Here is a 19,419-nt window from a genome sequence, read left to right as displayed (position 1 = left end):
CCTAGCACGTGCCTAGCATGGTGAGGGGCACACAGTTACACCAGTAAACCATGGTGACTGCTGGATGTGTCTTCCCTGTGCAGCCCTCATGCTGATCGCCTTGCTCATGTTAAGTGTCTGAAGGAGACAGCTTCTGAAGATCAGTTTCCTGGTGGCTGATGAAACTTCTACTGCAGGTTAAAGGCCAGCGGTCCTCCGGAGACCTCAACATTTCACATCTTCAGTTGGATATGACGCCTGATTCAAATGAGTTCATACCTATGATAAAAGTATGTTGTGGGATATCTCTGTAAGGTTCACAAACTAGCCTAAAAGTAGCTACTTTGATCTCATGGGAAAGAGTTGGAAAGTGGGAATACATTCCATCAGCTGCTACATGCTTTTCAGTCACCCTTGAGGCCCATCTGAGAGAAGCCTTTTTTTTCTTTTTTGTGCTTTAAAGCAATTGTTTGTCCATCTGGGAAGGCAGTTGGTCTTTAACATTCATTTGTAGTAAATAGGGTTAAATAAAGACACATTATAAATAACAATAATCAGTGATTCCCTGTGTCTCTCATATCGGTATGCAAATATGCAGTAGTTAGGACTTTCTAATAATTTGACATTGAAATGTAGATTGTTCTCTGCTGCAGATAGATTTTTTTTCCTTTTTATAATGACGTGTCTTTTAAAAAAACAGACAATTTCCAAGTGCTAGTTTAAAATGTCAGCCATAGAATTTATTATTTAAAAACAAGCACTTTTACTTTAGAGTTTGTCCTAACATAATAATACTCAGCCACATTCCCTGAAATAACCAATTCCTGTTAAATATCATTATGATTTCCCTGGGATGTAATATTTTTATTTCTGTACTTCAGAAAGAAATGAACATTTAGTTTACCCTCATATTTGGGTATATTTTATTGCACATGATTATTTTGGTTATATGGAGCATGACCAATTTGATAAGATATAATGTGGATCTGTTAATACTACAAGAGCCTAACTGTAAGAATTTTTCACCTGATTTATTTAATTGCATCAGTATTATGAATATATAAATATATTTCAAATATTTTATTGAGGTATGGTCAACATGCAATATACTGTGCATATTTAAAGTATATGGTCTAAGTTTTGATATATGCATGTACCTGTGAATCTAATACTACAGTCAAGATACTAAACATATCTATCATCTCAAAAAGCTTCCTTGTGCTCTTAGGTAACTGGCCCACCAAGCTCTCCTCTACCTCTCTCCCTACTTCAACCTACCTCATTCATAGGCTTCCACTAACTTTTGTCACTGTAGGTTAGCTTTCCTTTCCTATAATGTGGAACTATCCCATTATTTGGATATATAACAATTTGTTCTGTCCATTCACCTGTTAATGGATATTTAGGTTGTTTCCAATTTGGGGCTCTTGGAAATAAACCTTCTATGAACATTTGTATATAATTCTTTCCCAGGACATGTATTTTCTCTTTCTGTATAAATACTTATAAGAGAAATGGTTGGGTCATATGGTAGTTGTAAAATTAAATATGTAAGAAACTGCTAAACTTTTTTCCTGAGTAGTCAGAGCATTTTTCATTGCCACCAGCAGTGTATGAGATATGAGAGTTCCATCCTCCACAGCCTTACCAGTATTTGGTATGGTTGTTCTTTTTAATTTTGGATTGGACTTTCACAGAGGGGTATAGTGATTTCTCATAGTTTTCATTATATTTTCCTAATGACTAATGATGGTGAGCATCTTTTCATGTGCTTGTTTGACAGGTGTATATCTTAGGTGAAGTATCTGTTCAAATATTTTGTCCACTTATTTATTGAAGTGTCTGTTTTTTACTGACCTCTGTGAGATTTTTAATTCTGAATAACAGATCTGTGAATTACAAATATTTTCTCTCATTCACTCAATGGCTTGTCTTTTTATTCTCTCAACAGTGTTCTTAGAAGAACATAAGTTTTAATTTTGTGGAAATTCAGTGCATCAATTTGTTCATTTATGGTTTTGAACTTGCTTTTGATGTCATATATAAGAAATCTTTGCAAAACCTAAGGTCACAAGAATTTTCTACTGTAATTTTTCTAGAGTTTTAAAATAGCTTTAGCTTTAATGTTTACATCAGTCATTCTTTTTGAGTTAACTTTTGTATGTAGTGCATTATATGGATCAAAGTTCACACTCAGATGCTCAGTCATGTCCATCTCTTTGTGACCCCAATGGACCATAGCCTGCCAGGCTCCTCTGTTCATGGGATTTCCCAGGCAAGAATATGGAGTGGGGTGCCAATTTCCCTCTCAGGGAATCTTTCCTACACAGGGATCTATCCCGCGTCTCTTGCATCTCCTGCATTGGCAGGTGGATTCTTCACCACTACTGCCACCTGGGAAGCCCCATCGATCACAGTTTATGGTGCATATGGCTATCTACTTGTCCCAGCACCATTTGTTGAAAAGACTCCTTTTTCTGCTGAATTGCCTTTGTAGCTTTGTTGAAAATCAGTTGCCCATATATATGTGGGTCTGTTTCTAGAATTTTAATTTTATTCCTTTGATACACATTCCTACCTTCATCCCAATACCACAATGCCTTGATGACTATAGATTTATGAGTTTTGAAATAAGATAGTGCTTATCCTCCAGCCTTTTGTTTTCAAAGTTCCTTTTTGTAGACTAAGCCCTTTGCATTTCAATTACTGTTTAGAATAATCTTGTCAATTTCTTTTAAAAAAATGAACACTTTGATTTTTATTGGGGTTACAAGGAATCTATAGATCAGAAGAATAGACATCTTCACAATACTGAGTCCTCTGACCCAGGAGGATGACATATCCCTTGATTTATTTAGGTCCACTTTAATTTTCTCAGCAATGTTTTATAGTGTTCAGAGTTTAGGCCTTGCACATTTGTGGACACAGATGTACAATATAGGTTATCTTTATGTAGATAATACTTTTTGATGATACTGTCATGGGAATATTTTTTATTATAATTTCCAGGTATTATATTTTCACTGAATGTGTCAGTAGCTGACTATTGCTGGGAAATCTTTTTGGTTGAAAGCACAAGTTACACTAGGATGGAAAAGATACTTGAGTTTTAATACCTGTATTAGTCAGAGTTCTCAAAGAGAACCAATAGGATGTATATATAGAGAGATTTATTTTAAGGAGACATTAGTTTGTGGAGTCTGATGGGGGAAACTCAGGAAAGAGTTTTAGTTGAAATCTGGAGGTAGTCTGCTGGTAAGCCATGAGGAGCTGGTGTTGTAGATGGAGTCCAAAGCAGGGGATTCCCTCGCAGTCCAGGGTTAGGACTCTGCACTTTGACTGCTGAGGGCCTACGTTCAATCCCTGGTCAGGGAACTAAAATCTCACGAGTCACGTGGCAGCATGGCCAAAAAGAAGAAAAAAATCCAAAGGAGCTTAATTGTGAACCCATGTGGGAAAGCAGCCTGTGGTTGCAGGTGGGAAGGGAGGACCAGTGTATTTTTTGAGCAATTACATTAACAGAGACACACCAGCTATGAGAGACCTCTGTATGAAGTGAAGTCGCTCAGTCATGTCCGACTCTTTGCGGCCCCATGGACTATAGCTCGCCAGGCTCCTTTGTCCATGGGATTTTCCAGACAAGAATACTGGAGTGGGTTGCCATTTCCTTCTCCAGGGGATCTTCCCAACCCAGGGATCGAACCTGGGTCTCCTGCATTGCAGGCAGATGCTTTATCCTCTGAGCCACCAGGGAATAGTACACTAATGTCAGATGTGTAGGTCAGGATTTTTCCAAGGGTGGTCCATAGACAACTTCATCAAAACTGTTCAGGGGTGCCTGTTGAAACAGCCAATTTCTAGACTCACCTTGGGTCTGCTGTATCTAAATTAAGGAGGTGGATTGGGAGGGTGTGTATGTGTTGAATAATTTCTCCTGTTGGTTGTGATATTATTCAAGTTGGCAAAGCACTGCTGTGGCTTTGCAAGAAGGTGGTTTTACAAGTTTTAATCCTTTAATGTATAATTTTGGTGTCAACTTCTCCCTCCTACAACTCAAATTTAAATATCTGCATTTGATCCTGGTAGGTAGAAAAGTCCGACAAAGGTCCATATATTCAAAGCTATGGTTTTTCCGATAGTCATGTATGGATGTGAGACAGCTGAGTGCTGAAGAATTGATGCTTTCGAACTGTGGTGCTGGATAAGACTCTTGAGAGTCCCTTGGACAGCAAAGAGATCAAACCAGTCAATCCTAAAGGAAAGTAACCCTGAGTATTTATTGGAAAGACTGATGCTGAAGTTGAAGCTCCAGTACTCTGGCAACATGGTGCAAAGAGCTGATTCATTGGAAAAGACCCTGATGCTGGGAAAGACTGAGGTCAGGAGGAGAAAGAGGTGACAGAGGATGAAAATGGTTGGATGGCATCATCGACTCAATGGACATGAGTTTGAGCAAACTCTGGAGATGGCACACAGGGAAGCCTGGTGTGCTGCAGTCCGTGGGGTCACAAAGAGTTGGACATGACGGAGCGACTGAACAACAACAACAAGGGTAAAAAAGGAAACACTTCTTTCTTTTCAGTAATGCTTATTCAGCATTTTATATGGGAGGGACTGCAGTAGTTTCCCAAGGCTGCCATGACAAAGTACCACAAGCTGGGTGGCTTAAACAATAGAAATGTATCGTCTCACAGTTCTGGAGGCGAGAAGCCTGAAATCAATGTGTTAAAAGGGCCATGCACCCTCTGAAACCAGTTGGGGAATCTGTCTAAGCTTCTTCCTAGCTTCTGATGGCGATCTTTGCACTTCTTGGCTTGGCGCTGTATAACTCCAACCTCTGCTTGCATCATCATATGGTGTTATCCCTGTTCTTCTGTCTTCATGGGGCTGTCTTATAAGGACACTACTCACATTGTTTTAGGGACCACCCTACTCCAGTATGACCTCATCTTAACTAACTACATCTGCAGCAGCCATAGTTCCAAGTAAGGTTATGTTCAGGGGCACTGGGAATTAAGACTTCAACATATCTTTTTGGGTTGACATTTCAACCCATCACATTCACTGAAACTAGTTTCTGGGGATGCGACACAGTGAATAAGAAAGGGCAGTATCCCTTGAGCTTTTACTCTAGTTTGAGAAACTGGCAATCAGCAAGGAAACAAATCAATAAGCTGGACTAATTTGTATGGGAATAAATGCTTGCAACAAAATAAAATCCATTAGTAGAAAATTACAAGGACAGGGATCGTTGTAGACACAGTTGTCAGTGAAGCTCTTTCTTGGGATGTGATATTCGAGTTGAGTCCAAATGACAAGCTTGATTGCAGACAAATGGAAACTTTTTGTAAAAATATCAAAACTCGAATGTCCTTATGAAAATTGTACCATTTATTGAGCTGATATTGTGTGCCTCATGCCACTCTAAGTATTTGCATGTATTAATTAATTCTCAAAGCAACAACCCATGAGGTAAAGACAGTTCTTCTTAAAAGAGAAAACTGAGGCCCAGAGAGGTTCTTTCATTCTCCTATAGTACAGAGAGAGCCAGCTATCCCAAGGTTTTTGCAGTTGAATTTTTAAAATTATGTAATCCCTCACCATTTATCCTTGTAGAAACCAAAACACAAGGCAATATTTTTTACTTTGAACTTCTTTCTTCTATGATCAGTTCTGTATAATTGCTGTTTTGCAGATGAGGCACTTGAGTGACTATGAGGTGAAGTAAAAGTGTTCGAATTCATACCATTTTGTAAGTGGTAGAATGATGGCTTGGACGTGGTCTGTCTCCAGAGCCCACACTCCTCGCCATTATACTTAGGAAGAAGAAAGAGACATTTGTTGAACTATGTCAGCCCCTGTTAGTTGTTGTTAGGTGAAAACTATGTTTTGGTAGGCATTTTTGCATATACAGAGTGTATTTATTTAACAAAAATGTGAAGATAATGATTGTAAAAATTAGAAGATAATATTCATCACAATTTCTACGCATTAGACAATGTGGTATTTTCCATCTTTCTCCTTTTGTTGTTCTTATAGATATGTGGTAGCAGCTCATGGTGGTTTTAAGCTTAATTTCTCTGAAATCTTGATCTCTTTTCATCCAAATGTCCTTTTTAAAATCTCTATTTATTTACTTATCAAGCTGGTCTTTTTCCTGTGGAGTCTGCATTCTGGATTACGCTGATTATGTCTCTATTGTGCTGTTGGTTCTATTGTTCTGGCTCATCCTATTTCCTTTAAATTAGTGATTACTGTACATATAGAGGCTTGCTCAGATTCAGATTTGTGGAAAAAGTACCTGAGATGTGGTGGTGTACTTCCTATAGCCCTATATCAGGAGCCTCTTCATTTCTGTCCTTCCTCTTCTGTCCTTGAGACTGATCACTGGGTCCAGGTGTTATCTGATCCATCTATTATGACATTTCCCATCTGCCTTTTAACTCATGTTTTCTTAGCCTCTTAAGATGATGACCTCGATCTGTATTTCATTAATGGTTGCAAATGGTAATATTTTAATTCTATAATTTCTTTTCCATTTATTAGCTGGATTTCTTCTATAAGACAAACTTCCTCTCATCAATATGAGGTTACATTGATGTCTGGTTGACACAGAAGAGAGGAATTAATGCTTAATTCTTTTGCAGTATTTCTACTTTTCCAGATGGTGAGTTTTTTCTGTGGGATCCTCCAAAGGTGAAAATTGAGTTGTTTTTTTTTTTTTCTTTTAGAGTGTCATCATATGCTCTAGATGTTTATATACTTGATGTTTAATCCATTGCAGGTATTAACATTTTCGATGTTCAAATTGTTCTATTTTTGGACTGTGAGAGCCTTTTGGTTGGCTTCTGAGTCTTTAGGGTAGCTATTGTCTCCTTGACATGTGTTCTAGTATGAGAGTTTGGTTCAGACTCATCTGCTACAATCCCCTTAGTCCCGGAATCATCTTTTTCTCCAAAGAATGCCAGTTCCTTTTAGTGTGAAATGTGTCTAATTCAATCTGAGCAAGTAGAGTTGCTCTTTACTGCTGGGTTGGTCATTGTTTGTTGTCCTTTTTAGTACCTGGAGTCAGTAATTATGTATTGTATTTTTAATGAGAATATATATCATCTTCCATCCTGAGCTGCTGCTCTGTCATCTTATGGGTAATCACTTTTATGAATTTGAGTTTTAACTTTCAATTTTAAAAAATATAGTCAATTACAATATATATATATATATTTATTTCTCCCCACATTGCAAGGTGGGTTCTTAACCACTGGGCCACCAGAGAAGTCCATAACTCACAGTTAATAAAGAAATGTGATGTAGATTCAGGAGTAAGCAGGAAATTAAAACTACCTATATGTCCTTTCATTCTCTTTATACATGTATGATGGAGAAGGAAATGGCAGTCCACTCCAGTTTTCTTGCCTGGAGCATTCCATGGACAAAGGAGCCAGCAGACTATAGTCCATGGGGTTGCAAAGAGTCAGACATGACTAAGCAACTATCACTCACACACTCACATACACACTACGAATTCTTTAAAGGGCATTGGGATCATACAATAGTTAATTTTTATAATCTTCTTTAAAGGAAACTTTTTGTTTCTATTTCTAAAAATTGTCTCTTCATTGGAAAAAATAACCCATGGAAAATGAGGAGAGATGCCTCTAAGTAGATGTGTGTGACTATATAGTGGGTCATTTAGGAAGTGGCAAATTGATACCTGCCTCACAGATCTGTTGTGAGGAATAATGAACAAAGCGATAGAAGATATCAGTTTTTCAATATTGTAAAAGCTCAACAAATATATGTATCATTTCTCCTGTGTTCTCCCCCAAGAAAAGAGATGACTTGAATAAGATGAGCTCATAGAGATCATTTGGATTTGAAGGAGCAGAAAGGAAATGTATGTTATGAATGTTATGCCATGTATCTTCTCTTTCAGAGCTTCTATAGGTTCTGAAATGGACACACCCATTTTCTTTCTTTCTTTTTTTTTTAATTGGAGTTTCAGCTTTTTTTTTTATCTTTAAGGTCTTTTTTTAATTTTTTTTTAACTTTATTTTACTTTACAATACTGTATTGGTTTTGCCATACATTGACATGAATCCACCACGGGTGTATATGCACTCCCAAACATGAATCCCCCTCCCACCTCCTCCCCATAACATCTCTCTGGGTCATCACCGTGCACTAGCCCCGAGCATGCTGTATCCTGCATCGGACATAGACTGGCGATTCGATTCTTACATGATAGTATACATGTTTCAATGCCATTCGCCCAAATCATCCCACCCTCTCCCTCTCCCTCTGAGTCCAAAAGTCTGTTATACACATCTGTGTCTTTTTTGCTGTCTTGCATACAGGGTCGTCATTGCCATCTTTCTAAATTCCATATATATGTGTTAGTATACTGTATTGGTGTTTTTCTTTCTGGCTTACTTCACTGTGTATAATTGGCTCCAGTTTCATCCATCTCATCAGAACTGATTCAAATGTATTCTTTTTAATGGCTGAGTAATACTCCATTGTGTATATGTACCATAGCTTTCTTATCCATTCATCTGCTGATGGACATCTAGGTTGTTTCTATGTCCTGGCTATTGTAAACAGTGCTGCGATGAACACCTGGGGTACACGTGTCTCTTTCAATTCTCGTTTCCTCAGTGTGTATGCCCAGCAGTGGGATTGCTGGGTCATAAGGCAGTTCTATTTGCAATTTTTAAGGAATCTCCACACTGTTCTCCATAGTGGCTGTACTAGTTTGCATTCCCACCAACAGTGTAGGAGGGTTCCCTTTCTCCACACCCTCTCCAGCATTTATTGCTTGCAGATTTTTAGATCGCAGACATTCTGACTGGTGTGAAGTGGTACCTCATTGTGGTTTTGATTTGCATTTCTCTAATAATGAGTGATGTTGAGCATCTTTTCATGTGTTTGTTAGCCATCCGTATGTCTTCTTTGGAGAAATGTCTATTTAGTTCTTTGGCCCTTTTTTTGATTGGATCGTTTATTTTTCTGGAATTGAGCTGCAGAAGTTGCTTGTATATTTTTGAGATTAGTTGTTTGTCAGTTGCTTCATTTGCTATTATTTTCTCCCATTCAGAGGGCTGTCTTTTCACCTTGCTTATTTTTCCTTTGTTGTGCAGAAGCTTTTAATTTTAATTAGATCCGATTTGTTTATTTTTGCTTTTATTTCCAGAATTCTGGGAGGTGGATCATAGAGGATCCTGCTGTGATTTATGTCTGAGAGTGTTTTGCCTATGTTCTCCTCTAGGAGTTTTATAGTTTCTGGTCTTATGTTTAGATCTTTAATCCATTTTGAGTTTATTTTTGTGTGCGGTGTTAGAAAGTGATCTAGTTTCATTCTTTTATAAGTGGTTGACCAGTTTTCCCAGCACCACTTATTAAAGAGATTGTCTTTACTCCATTGTATATTCTTGCCTCCTTTATCAAAGATAAGGTGGACACACCCATTTTCTCAGTTTCTGTGCTGTAGGAGGCACTAAGGGAATCAGCAGATACTATTTTTAGTCACTTTTTATCCGTCATGTTCAAAGTCTTAAGAGTTGCCAGGTCTCACCTAGCTCTAAACAGTGTCTCGGTACCTTCTGAATATGAAACTTCTTCTCTTTGCCCAGGCCTAGTTTTCTATCTTTCATTCCCACTGTTGCTCAGCTAGACCTGTACATCCAGAACCTAGGTAAAAGGTGACATGATTAGAGGTAGTTCCTGGTGGCTCAGAGGTTAAAGCATCTGCCTCCGATGCGGGAGACCTGGGTTCGATCCCTGGGTCGGGAAGATCCCCTGGAGAAGGAACTGGTAACCCACTCCAGTATTCTTGCCTGGAGAATCCCATGGACGGAGAAGCCTGGTAGGCTGTAGTCCACGGGGTCGCAAGAGTCGGACACGACTGAGCGACTTCACCTCACCTCACCTCCTGTGTTCAGACTAACACTCAGATCCCTCAGTTGGCTTGAGCATGTATCCCATTTTGAATTTTTTTGAAATGCTGGGCTTTTGTATATTTTCCTTTTCTTTTATTATTTTTAGTTGCATAAGGAAGGTACTTTTTTCTTTTCCTTTCCTTTTCTTCTCTTTTCCTTTTTTCTAGCGATGAGGTTGCAATTTTATTTTTAATATTTATTCATTTATTTGGCTGTGTTGGGTCTCAGATGTGGCATGTGGGATCTTTATTGTGACATGTGGGCTCTTCATTGCGGCTTCTCTCTAGTTGTGGCATGCAGGCTTAGTTGCCCCCACGGCATGTGGGATCTTAGTTTCCTGACCACGGATTAGACCCATGTCCTCTGCATTAGAAGGTGGATTCTTAACCAATGGGTCATCAGGGACATCCCAGGAAGATACTTTAAAGTTTATTTCATTCTCACATGTTGATTGTGCCTGGGGACTTTGTCTGATTGAAACTGTGACTAAACTTTCCCCCTGAATGCTGCTGTTTAAGCATTCTCCTCTAGGTTTGCTGTGGGGCTGGGCAGTATCATGCAGACCGTCACGTTTGCCTTTCCCTTGGAGCTCATTCCTTGGATAACTGGTGGTTAAAACCATGGCTTGCTGTTAGCTCAAGGGGCTTTAACTGTGAGAGTACAGAAGGAAGCATCTTGTGAAGCTGCTTTCATCTCAAAACCTTTACTAAAATCCTGGGAAGTGTAGATGTCATTCGATTGCCTAATGGAAGCTCTATTTGAGAGACATGATTGCCCTTCCTTTAAGTCATTTCTAATTCTCTTGACATTGCCCAACTGGGAATGTCATGTGGTAGATTCAAAAATTAGTTCTGAGACCACCTGTTACCTAATTCCTATGGCTTAGGGATTCCCCATTTTGACACTGACCCACTTTCCTATAGGAAGGGCTAGGGATATTTGTTCTTACTACATTTTGCACTTCCAAAACCAAGCACTTTTGTTGTAGATAAAACTGGGTAGACAACTCACGAAGGGAAAGAAAGTCATTAAAATTCTTTTTTTTTTTAATTTTAATATCTTTAATTCTTACATGCGTTCCCAAACCTGAAAGGTCTATTTCTTATGGATAAGAACTGTCTATATTTTTTTTCAGAAATTGTACTATGCCAGTATAATTATGCATTTTTAAGAATAACGATGATGTAAAATTCTTCTTACGGTTTTATAAGCTACTTTTTAATGACAAACACCATAGGTCAATTCAAGCCAACCAGTATAAGCTCACAGAATAATAAAAATGATCCTATAATTTCTAATGATCCATTTCAGTATGATGATAAGAATCATTCATATTTATTCCTGACCTCTTCACTACCTAACACTTTTGTGCATGTTCAACCTACACTTAGTCTTTTCCTCCTCACCACAGCCTAGGAGGAGGAGATACTGTTGCCCGACTTAATGTTTTCTCTTTTCTTTTGGCTGTACCATGGGGCATGCGGGATCCTTAGTTCCCAGACCAGGGATGAGACCTGCAAAATATGGAGGACCACTAGGGAAGCCCATGTTGCTGGACTTCAACCATCAGGGGAGTGAGGCAGTTGAGGGCAGGGCTAGCCAGTCACAAGACTAAGATGTCCCAGATTCTGTGTGGTCTCTGAGCCCCACATGTAACCAGTACACACTACTGCTTCTCTCCTGATAAGACCCTCAGCCTTACTGTTCATCAGGGCACAGCAAAACTATTCAAACTGAGGTACAACACCTTTTCCCCACCTAAATAGGTAGGAATTTAAAATATTGATAGTAAGTAGTATGGTTTGGAATTTGGGAATTGTGTCCTGTTATCCTGTGGAATGGGCTCCCCAACATCTTATTCTCCCTTCCTGTGTCTCAGGGATGGTCCTGTTCTAAATTTATGACAGTCTTTTAAGCAGAGCAGAGATTGCTTGTGTTTCTCAGTGATTTTTATTATTTTCTGTATTTACAAGAGTAACACAGGTTTATAGGTTAAAAAATGGAACATATAAATGGAAATAATGGAGAAGGAAATGGCAACCCACTCCAGTGTTCTTGGCTAGAGAATCCCAGGGATGGGGGAGCCTGGTGGGCTGCCATCTATGGGGTCGCACAGAGTCAGACACAACTGAAGTGACTTAGCAGCAGCAGCAAATGGAAATAAAATAAAAATACCCTAAATATAGCACTCAAAGATAATCCTTGCTAATGTTTTCATCTGGGTTATATGGTCCTCAAAGCTTTCAAATATGTGTATTCATGCATGTACAGATGCATTCATATGCTCTGTACAAAAGGTAAGACCTCATTTTAGATTTTTAATCTGCTTATATCACTGTAGTGGGTTGAATTATATTCCCCAACAAGATATGTCCAAGCCTTAACCCATATCTGTGAATGCAACCATATTTAGACATATGGTCTGAGCATATGCAATTGAGATGAGTTCATACTGAATTTAGGGTGGCCCCTAAAACCAATGACTGGTGTCCTTATGAGAAAAAGGACAGGGTGATTTCACACACACAAGGAAGAAGGCCATGTAAAGAAAGATGGAGGCAAAGACGAGTCTGCCGCTCTAGTATGGCCCTGTCAACACCCTACTTTTGGACTCTGGTCTCCAGAAGTGAAAGAGGAAAAAAGTTCTGTTGTTTTAAGCAATGAATTTCATGTTTGTTTGTTTGTTTTTTATTGCCAGTTCAGAAAAATATAAAAGTTAATGTGCAGGAACCATGTCATCTCAGGTTTAACCATTGACTTTCCCCATATTTTCCTCTTATTTCCGCTTCAGAGTTAGTGAGTAAGTGTTAATGGAATAGTATGGGTTTCAAGCTCAATATGTATTTATAATTAGTGTATGAATGAGTGATACAAAGAGATAGGAAACTAACACACTCAGTAAAAACATCCCTCAGATGTCACTGAATATGAATAAAAATCAGTGTAAACCCTATTTTTCACAACTTCCAGGATAGTAGTATCAATAAAGATAGAGAAAACAAGATACAAAATTGGCTAAAATTGTATTTGTGCCAAGTCCTTTTTATATATCATATGCCAAGTCCTATTCCTGTATCAGTTCTTCAGCGCTCACAGCACCTCTATGAGGTAGATACAATTGTTTATACTCATTTTATTTTATTTTATTTTTTATACTCATTTTATAGATTAAAAAACTGTGGGACAGAAAAATAAGGATTTGGCCCAGGACTGCACAGTTAGGCAGCAGGTCAGCTTGGGTTTGAACCCAGCACGTCCTGCTCCACAGCCTAGGAAACTGTTGAAGATTTGATATTAAGCAATAGCAGCAATGTGTACAAACATGCATATTTTATATGGTTATTAAAATAATTTTCAGGATGTTAACATATTTATACAAAATATCTGAAGCTAGAGACAAAAAGGAGACTTGTGACCTTGGTGAGAGCATATTCATTGCAATTATGGGGACAGAAACTACAGTGCGGTAAGGTAAGGGGTCGGTAGGAAGAGAAACATATTAAAAACCGAATGCAGAAATGCTTTCTGGAGCTTTGATGTTGAAGGGTGGGGGAGAAAGGAAAAAAGAGAGAGAAAGAAGGCCTGTGATTCTATGGGGATGAGAGGTACAAACAGATTTTAAAAAATATTTTTTCACTTCTTAAAAGTACGAAGTTAATTTGCTGGGGCCATGTCACCTCAGAGTAACCACTGACTTTTCTCATATTTTCCTCTTATTTCCTCTTTAGAGTTAATGTTTTGTTCAGTTCATATCAGTCACTTAGTCCTGTCTGACTCTTTGCGACCCCATTGGCTACACAGCACGCCAGGCTTCCATGTCCATCACCATCTCCCAGAACATGCTCAAACTCATGTCCATCGAGTCAGTGATGCCATCCAACCATCTCATCCTCTGTTGTCCCCTTCTCCTCCTGCCTTCAATCTTTCCCAGCAACAGGGTCTTTCCAAATGAGTCACTTCTTTGCATCAGGTAGCCAAGGTATTGGAGCTTCAGCATCAGTCCTTCCAATGAATATTCAGGACTGATTTCCTTTAGGATTAACTGGTTGGATCTCCTTGCAGTCCAAGGGACTCTCAAGAATCTTCTCCAACACTACAGTTCAAAATTATTAATTCTTTGATGCTCAGCTTTCTCTATAGTCCAACTCTCATATCCATACAAGACTACTGGGAAAACCATAGCTTTGACTACATGGACATTTGTCGGCAAAGTAATGTCTCTGTCTAGTTTTGTCATGGATTTTTTTCCAAGGAGTAAGTGTCTTTTGATTTCATGGCTGCAGTTACCATCTGCAGTGATTTTGGAGCCCAAGGAAATAGTCTGTCACTGTTTCCATTGTTTACCCATCTATTTGCCATGAAGTGGTTGGACCAGATGCCATGATCTTCATTTTTTGAGTGTTAAGCCAGCTTTTTCACTCTCTTCTTTCACTTTCATCAAGAGGCTCTTCAGTTCCTCTTCACTTTCTGCCATAAGGGTGGTGTCATCTGAATCTCTGCGGTTATTGATATTTTTCCCGGCAATCTTGATTCCAGCTTGTGCTTCATTCAGCCTGGCATTTCACATAATTTGTACTCTGCATATAAGTTAAATAAGCAGGGTGACAATATACAACCTTGACGTTCTCCTTTTCTGATTTGGAAAATCAGAAATCAGTCTGTTGTTCCATGTCCAGTTCTAACTGGTGCTTCTTGACCTGCATACAGATTTCTCAGGAGGCAGGTAAGGTGATCTGGCATTCCCATCTCTCTAAGAATTTTCCACAGTTTGTTGTGATCCACACAGTCAAAGGCTTTGGCGTAGTGAATAAAGCAGAAGTTGATGTTTTTCTGGAACTCTCTTGCTTTTTCTATGTTCCAACGGATGTTAGCAATCTGATCTCTGGTTCCTCTGCCTTTTCTAATTCCAGCTTGAACATCTGGAAATTCACAGTTCATGTACAGTTGAAGCCTGGCTTGGAGAATTTTGAGCATTATTTGCTAGTATGTGAGATGAGTGTAATTGTGCGGTAGTTTGAACATTTTTTGGCATTGCCTTTCTTTGGGATTGCAATGAAAACTGACCCTTTCCAGTTCTGTAACCACTGCTATGTTTTCCCAATTTGTTGGCATATTGAGTGTGACCCTTTAACAGCATCATCTTTTATCATACGAAATAGCTCAACTGAAATTCCATCACCTCCACTAGCTTTGTTTGTAGTAATGCTTCCTAAGGCCCACTTGACTTCACATTCCAGAATGTCTGGCTCTAGGTGAGTGATTACACCATCGTGATTATCTGGGTCATGAAGATCTTTTTTGTATAGTTCTTCTGTATTTTCTTGCCACCTCTTCTTAATATCTTCTGCTTCTGTTAGGTCCATACCATTTCTGTCCTTTATTGAGCCCATCTTTGCATGAAATGTTCCCTTGGTATCTAATTTTCTTGCAGAGATCTCTAGTCTTTCCCATTCTATTGTTTTCCTCTGTTTCTTTGCATTGATAACTGAGGAAGGCTTTCTTATCTCTGCTTGGTATTCTTTGGAACTCTGCATTCAAATGGGTATATCTTTCCTTTTCATTTCTCTTCTTTTCTCAGCTATTCATAAGGCCTCCTCAGACAATGATTTTGCCTTTTTGCATTTCTTATCCTTGGGGATGGTCTTGATCACTGCCTCCTGTACAGTGTCACTAACCTCCATCCATAGTTCTTTAGGTACTCTATCAGATCTAATCCCTTTAATCTGTTTTTCACTTCCACTGCTTTATTGACTATGCCAAAGCCTTTGTTTGTGTGGATCACAAAAAACTGTGGAAAATTCTTAAAGAGATGAGATTACCAGACCACCTGACCTGCCTCCTGAGAAATCTGTATGCAGGTCAAGAAGCACCAGTTAGAACTGGACATGGGAAAACAGACTGGTTTCAAATTGGGAAAGGAGTACATCAAGGCTGTATATTGTCACCCTGCTTATTTAACTTATGTGCAGAGTACATCATGAGAAATGCTGGGCTGAATGAAGCACAAGCTGGAATCAAGATTGCCAGGAGTTATATCAATAACCTCAGATATGCAGATGACACTACACTTATGTCAGAAAGCCAAGAACTAAAGAACCTTTTGATGAAAGAGAGTGAAAAGGTTGGTTTAAAACTCAACATTCAGAAAACTAAGATCATGGCATATGGTCCCATCACTTCATGGCAAATAGATTGGGAAAGAGTGCCAGATTTAATTTTGGGGGACTCCAAAGTCACTGCAGATGGTGACTGCAGCCATGAAATTAAAAGATGTTTGCTTCTTGGAAGAAAAGTTATGAGCAACCTAGACAGCATATTAAAAAGCAGAGATATTACTTTGTCGACAAAGATCCATCTAGTCAAAGCTATGGGTTTTCCAGTAGTCATGTATGAATGTTAGAGTTGGACTATAAAGAAAGCTGAGTGCTAAAGAATTGATGCGTTTGAACTGTGGTGTTGTAGAAGACTCTTGAGAGTCCCTTGGACAGCAAAGAGATCCAACCAGTCAATCCTAAAGGAAATCATTCCTGATTATTCATTGGAAGGACTGAACCTGAAGCTGAAACTCCAATACTTTAGCCAACTCATGTGAGGAACTGACTCATTTGAAAAGCCCCTAATGCTGGGAAAAATTGAAGGCAGGAGGAGAAGGAGACAACAGAGGATGAGATGGTTGGATGGCATCATTGACTCAATGGACATGATTTTGAGTAATCTCTAGGAGTTTTTGATGGACAGGGAGGCCTGGTGTGCTGCAGTCCATGGACTTGAAGAGAGTCTGACATGACTGACCAACTGAACTGACTGAACTGTATAATTGTAAGGGATTTGATTTAGTCCATACCTGAATGGTCTAGTCGTTTTCTCTATTTCAATTTAAGTCTGAATTTAGAAAGGTGTTAGAAAGTGTATTAGAAAGTGTTCTAATTTAGAACCTTTTGAAATGTTGTCATATAGTGTTCTAATTTCAATCTTTTACACGTGGTTGACCAGTTTTCCCAGCACCACTTGTTAAAGAGATTGTCTTCTCCATTGTATATTTGTACCTCATTTGTCAAATATTAGGTGTCCATAGGTGCATGGATTTATCTCTGAGCTTTCTATAGTGTTCCATTGACCTATAATTCTGTCTTTGTGCCAGTACCATACTCTCTTGATGACTGTTGCTTTGTAGTATAGTCTGAAGTCAGGAAGGTTGATTACTCTAGTTCGATTCTTCTTTCTCAAGAATCCTTTGGCTATTCAAGTTTTGTTATGTTTCCATACTAATTGTGAAATTATTTGTTCTAGTTCTGTGAAGAATACCATTGGTAGCTTGATAGGGATAGCATTCAATCTGTAGATTGCTTTGGGTAATATACTCATTTTAACTTTATTGATTTTTTTTCAATCCATGAATATGGTATATTTTTATATCTATTTGTGTCATCTTTGATTTTTTTCATCAGTGTTTTATATTTTTCTATATATAGGTCTTTTGTTTTTTTAGGTAAATTTATTTTTAAGTTTTTTATTCTTTTCATTGCAATGGTGAATGGAATTATTTCCTTAATTTCTTTGTTTTTCATTGTTGCTGCTGCTGCTAAGTCGCATTAGTCATGTCCGACTCTGTGTGACCCCATAGACAGCAGCTCACCAGGCTCCCCCGTCCCTGGGATTCTCCAGGCAAGAACAATGGAGTGAGTTGCCATTTCCTTCTCCAATGCATGAAGGTGAAAAGTGAAAGTGAAGTCACTCAGTTGTGTCTGACTCTTAGCGACCCCATGGACTGCAGCCTACCAGGCTCCTCCGTCCATGGGATTTTCCAGGCAAGGGTACTGGAGTGGGGTGCCATTGCCTTCTCCTTTTCATTGTTAGTATATAGAAATGCAAAGGATTTCTGTGTATTAATTTTATATCCTTCAAATTTACTATATTCATTGATTAGCTCTAGTCATTTTCTGGTGGTATCTTTAAAAGGTTTTCTATGTAGAAGATCATGTCATCTGTAAACAGTGAGATTTTTACTTCTTTTCCAATCTGGATTCCTTTTATTTCTTTTTCTTCTCTAACTGCTGTGGCTAGGACTTCCAAAACTATGTTGAATAGTAGTGGTGAGAGTTGGCACCCTTGTCTCTTCCTGATTTTAGAGAAAATGCTTGCAATTTTTTGCCATTGAGAATAATATTTGCTGTGGGTTTGTCATATATGGCTTTTATTATTTATTCTGTGCCTGCTTTCTGGAGAGTATCTTTCAATTTATTAATATGGTATAGCACATTGATTGATTTATGAATAGGGAAGAATCTTTGCATCCCTGGGATAAAGCCCACTTGGTCATGATATATGATCTTTGTAATATGTTGTTAGATTCTGTTTGCTAGAATTTTTTTGAGGATTTTTGCATCTATATTCATCAGTGACATTGCTCAGTAGGGTTGTTTTTTTTGTGGTTGTTTTTTTTTTTTTGGTGGCACATTTGTCTGGTTGTGGTATTAGGGTGATGGTGGCCTCATAGAATGAGTTTGGGAGTTTACCTTTCTCTGCAATTTTCTGAAAGAGTTTGATTAGGATAGGTGTTAGCTCTTCTCTAAAGTTTTGGTAGAATTCAGCTGTGAAGCCATCTGGCCCTAGGCTTATTTTTGTTGGAAGATTTTTGATTACAGCTTTGATTTCTGTGCTTGTGATGGGTCTGTTAAGATTTTCTGTTTCTTCCTGGTTCAGTTTTGAAAGGGTACTCTTTTCTAAGAATTTGTCCATTTCTTCCAAGTTGTCCATTTTATTGGCATATTACTCATAGTATTCTCCTAAGATCTTTTGTTTTTCTGGGTTTTCTATTGTGATTTCTCCATTTTGATTTCTAATTTTCTTGATTTGCTTCTTCTCCCTTTTTTCTTGATGAGTCTGGCTAATGGTTTGTCTATTTTATTTATCTTCTCAAAGAACCAGCTTTTAGTTTTGTTGATCTTTGCTCTAGTCTCTTTCATTTCTTTTTCATTCATTTCTGCTCTGATTTTTATGATTTCTTTCCTTCTACTAACCTTGGGGTTCTTCTACTTTTCTTTTTCTCATTGCTTTAGGTGTAAATCTAGGTTGTTCATTTGATGTTTCTCTTGTTTCTTGAGGTAGGCTTGTATAGTTATGAACCTCCCTCTTAGCACTGCTTTTACTGAATCCCATAGGTTTTGGGTTGTCGTGTTTTCCTTTTCACTTGTTTCAATGTATATTTTGATTTCCTGATTGGTTTTTTCCATGATCTGTTGGTTATTCAGGAGGGGTGTTGTTTACCCTCCATATATTTGTGTTTTTCATAGTGTTTTTCCTGTGGTTGACATCTAATGTTACCTCATTGTTATCAGAAAAGATGCTTGAAATGATTTCAAGTTTTAAAAATTTGCCAAAGATAGATTTATGGCCCAGGGTGTGATCTTTCCTGGAGAATGTTCCATGTACACTTAAGAAAATCATGAAATCCATTGTTTGGGGGCAAAATGCCCTGTAGATATCAATTAGGTCTAACTGGTTG

At 38.4% G+C, this 19,419-nt stretch overlaps 1 protein-coding gene across 4 annotated transcripts in view; it reads left to right on the top strand.

Annotated features, from left to right (window-relative positions):
* Window positions 1-19,419, top strand: part of BEX4 (brain expressed X-linked 4) — a 75,641-nt gene that overhangs the window by 588 nt on the left and 55,634 nt on the right. For 3 of the 4 annotated variants that reach the window (XM_042242276.1, XM_060408108.1, XM_042242277.1), the window contains exon 2: window positions 84-269. The exons of the other annotated variant lie outside the window; for it this stretch is intronic. The gene's annotated coding sequence lies outside the window, so the exon portion shown is untranslated. The remainder of the gene's footprint in view (window positions 1-83; window positions 270-19,419) is intronic. 4 annotated transcript variants of the gene reach the window in all.

The sequence above is a fragment of the Ovis aries genome, chromosome X (assembly GCF_016772045.2).
Source record: "Ovis aries strain OAR_USU_Benz2616 breed Rambouillet chromosome X, ARS-UI_Ramb_v3.0, whole genome shotgun sequence".
Classification (NCBI taxonomy): Eukaryota; Metazoa; Chordata; class Mammalia; order Artiodactyla; family Bovidae; genus Ovis; species Ovis aries.
The sequence above is the reverse complement of the archived record's forward strand: the minus strand, read 5'-3'. Positions and strand labels throughout refer to the sequence as shown.